Genomic DNA, 4,149 nt, shown 5'->3' with positions numbered 1-4,149 from the left:
AAGGTATAGCTTAATAAAAACAGTAAAAAACAAACAAACAGATCTGTCTGCCTCTACCCTCCTGAGTGCTGGGATTAAAGATATGCGCCATCACAACCAGTACATTCTTCTTCTTCGTTTTTTTTTAAAGATAGATTTATTTATTTATTTATTTATTTATTTATTTATTATGTACACAACATCCCTTCCATGTATGCTTGCATGCCAGAAGAGGGCACCAGATCTCATTATAGATGGCTGTGAGCCACCATGTGGTTTCTGGGAATTGAACTCGGGACCTCTGGAAGAGCAGTCAGTGCTCTTAACCTCTGAGTCATCTCTCTAGTCCCTACATTCTTCTTTTTTATTGTTTCCATAGCTTTGTCTTTTCCTGAATATCACAGGGCTGGAATTATTCAGTACATGGAATTTTCTTCCTTTCCTTTCCCCTTTCTTTCTTCCTTCCTTCCTCCTTCCTTCCTTCCTTCCTTCCTTTCTCTCCCTTTCTTAAAAGCAATAACAAAACACTCCAAACCCAACTTCCCTAGAACTAGTGATTGTCCTGCCTCGGCTTCCTGAGTTCTGAGGTTACAGGAGTGTGCTACCACACTGGGTTAAAAGTTTATGGAGAGTTAATAATTCTTTTTCAGTTTTCTTTTCTCTTCTCTATGCAGTGCTATAGATGGAGCACAGGGCCTCATGCATGCCAGGCTTGCTCTCCCCCACCGTCCTGTGTCTGCAGGGCCTCATGCATGCCAGGTCAGCTCTCCTCCACCGTCCTGTGTCTGCAGGGCCTCATGCATGCCAGGCCAGCTCTCCCCCACCGTCCTGTGTCTGCAGGGCCTCATGTATGCCAAGTCAGCTCTCCCCCACCGTCCTGTGTCTGCAGGGCCTCATGCATGCCAGGCCAGCTCTCCCACACCGTCCTGTGTCTCCAGGTCTCATGGCCTCTTGAATTGGCTTCTTTCACTTAATAAAATGCATTTAAGGCATTCATCTTCTTATGACTTAATAGTTCATTTCTTTTTCAAGCCCACACTACTCCATTGTCTAGATTGACCACAGTTTATCTGTTCACCAAGAAGGACATCTTGGTTGCTTCTAAATTTTAGCAATTATGAATAAAACTTCTGCATGCTTTTATGTTCAGGTTTTTGTGTTGATTTAAAACTTTTTATAACTGGGTTTCCCTGTGTAATAGTCCTGGCTGTCCTGGAACTTGCTCTATAGACCAGGCTGGCCTTGAACTCACAGAGATCTGCCTGCCTCTGTCTCCGGAGTGCTGGGATTAAAGGTGTGCTCCACTACCGCCAAAATAATGATAATAATAATAAAAATAATAAAGTTTTGGGTGGTAACTATCAACACTGATTTATAAAGTAAGAATTTGTTTTTGGAAGAAACTGTCTTCTAGTGTGGCTGCAGAATTGTGTTTTTCCCCAGCAGCAAAGAGGGAGGTCTGTTGTTACTAGTGTCCTAGATTCTTGACCATCCCAATAGCTGTGCAGACCTTGCTTTTGAACAGGGTCTGGCTGTGTACTGCATAGTCCAGGCTGGTGTGGAACCCATTGATCCTTGCCTTAGCTTCCCAAGTGCTAGGATCAAAGGTGTGCGCCACCACCGCCTGCCCCTAGATACATTTTAAAATCACGTTTCTTATCTACTTGTTTTGTATCTTGTGCACACATGCACATGCCATGGCGCCCATGGAGAGGTCAGAAGACAACGTGGGGAGTCAGTTTTCTTTCCATCGTGCGGGTCCTGTCTCAAGGATTGAGCTCAGGTTGTCAGGCTTGGTGGTGAGGGCCTTTACCTGCTGAGACATCTTGTTGGCCCTGCACAATTTTTTTTTTTTTTAAAAAGAAACAGCTAATGGTTTGAATAAAAATCTACTAGGCTTATTGTTTAACCTGCTTGAATTTTCTGGAACAGAAAATGGTGTAAGAGCCCGCGATCCCAGTGCTAATGGCGCTGTGCTGACGGCACCCGGCTGAGTGGACGGAGTGCAGTGTTGCTGACTGTATTCCATGGTGGTGTTTTCTGTGAAACCCTGTGAAAACCCTGGATTCTCGGTGAATTTGTATTTGGGTTTAGATTCTTTATCAGACTCAGGGACGATTTATACCGCAGTCCCCAGTCACTCATTGTCTCTCGTTGCTCGCTGGCAGCCACTGAAAGCCTGTGCAGTCCGCAAGCGGTTTTCAAGTGGTGTTTGGGAATTTTTAAAAGATATTTTTCATTTATTCTGTAATGAAAAGCCTCTCTCATCTGCTCTGGTTCACGTGGAAGAGAGCCTAGACAAACTGTCACCTTCCCAAGTGAAGAGTTACCTTGATAGCACTGTCCTTCAACGAAGGCTGATCAGTTCAAGTGTGTGTGTGTGTGCGCACGCGCGCAAGCGTGTGTGTGTGTGTGTGTGTGCATGCGTGTGCGTTTGTGTGTGCGTGTGCGTGTCGTGTGTGTGTTGAACCCAAGGCCCTGCACAGGCCAGACAATGCTTCTTGTTAGATGTTACAGTGCACAGACTCACAGATCTTAGCATATTTGTTCTGTGTAGCCTACTGAAATCCTGTCCACACTGAAGCGCAGGTTACTTGTGGTTGGCAAGGACCCTCCAAAGCAGCTGCTGGTGCCCGTGGCCGTGTGTCTGCTGCTCTTCTTGCTTTCTTACTGTCTGATAAAACGGGAGGGTTCAAACACGTTCCAGACCTGTAGCCAGCCAATTTTTGTTTTGTTTTGAGAGGGTCTTACTGTGTGGGCCAGGCTGGCCTGTAACAGTCACAGATATTCTTGCTCCTGCTTCTGAAGTGCTGGGTTTGAAAGCGGACGCCACTATGCCCTTCTATCAGCTGTTTTGTTTCGTTTTTTTCAAGAAACTCTGATTTCTTTAAGTAGAGAATGATATTTTCAGAGGTCATAATCTTGGTGCCGATGATACTTCGAGCTACAGTTGATCATGTGTTATAGGCCTTTGAAAGGACAGAGGTTAAAAATATCTACTAATTTAAAGCTATTTATGGACACAGGATGTGTCGTATGTTTTCACTGATGCGTTCCACGTGAGAAAGACGTAGCCTTTTTATTTACCTTCTGTCTCTGCTCTCATGTCTCATTTCGAACCCTTTGAGAGTCCTTCCTCTCAGCCACACTGGGGATGACACAGTTCACACAGTCAGTCACCACACAGCACACTGTGCCCTCAGATGCCGATGCCCAGTGTGAGTGCTGCGACCAAGGGCATGGTGACTGCAGGCCGCTCAGGGGGCTCCACGCAGTGGCTTACACTAATCCCGCTCTCAGGGTGGCTGAAGCAAGACAGCCCGTGGGAGGGCAGCCAGGGCTACAGAGAAAGACTTGTTCTCAAAAGCCAAAAAAGAGAAAAAGCAGTTTATGATCTTCGCTGCTGTTGTCTGTCTCTTGGGAATGTGTACTGCTTGGGCAATTGGCTACTTTGTCCTGGTTTCTCTTTGTCTCCTGTTTTGCCAGGAACTGATCTGGAGTTGGAATGCCAGCCCCAGCCGGCCGTGTTCCAGCTCTGTGCACTCTGACTTAGAATCAATCTTCTGAAATAGCTACACCACCAATTTCACGTCTGCTTGTTTGGTTTTTAATTTGAGAATTCCCTTTGGAAGAGATGTACTTTTATTCATGTGTGTCTGTGTCTGTGAACACCTGCCCTGTGTGTGCAGGTCATGTGGCGACTGGTGGAGCTCTCTCCAGCCCTGTGCTCTAAAGTCTAGCCAGGCGTTTATGTTCCAGCTCCCTTTTCTTTGTTAAGATGGAGCAAATCACAGTTTTCTCCACTTTGCTTTTAAAACTTATTATTATCTCTTAAATATTTTTCATAGTAGTAATATGTAATTTTAAATATCTACAAAAGTAAATTATCAAATTAATCACGACTTGACATTTGACATTCTATTTCTCTAAGAATATCTATGTTAATCTCATTAAAATATCGTCTCGCTGGAGAACTGGATTGCCTGTCTTCAGCATTGTGTTGTGGGGGGGTGGGCGTAGATGGGCTTGATGATGTGGGGGCTTCAGAGTGAGTTGGAGATCTGAGCTATACCTGGAGGGCGATCCTGGCGAGCTAAGGAGCTGGGGGAAGCACCAAGCCTGGCAGTGTGCACAGGCCACGTGGAAGTGAGAGTGTGCCTGTGTCCCTGT

The sequence above is a fragment of the Microtus oregoni genome, unplaced genomic scaffold (genome assembly GCF_018167655.1).
Source record: "Microtus oregoni isolate MIOR12 unplaced genomic scaffold, Mior012 000118F_ref0000498, whole genome shotgun sequence".
NCBI classification, from domain to species: domain Eukaryota; kingdom Metazoa; phylum Chordata; class Mammalia; order Rodentia; family Cricetidae; genus Microtus; species Microtus oregoni.
The sequence above is the reverse complement of the archived record's forward strand: the minus strand, read 5'-3'. Positions refer to the sequence as shown.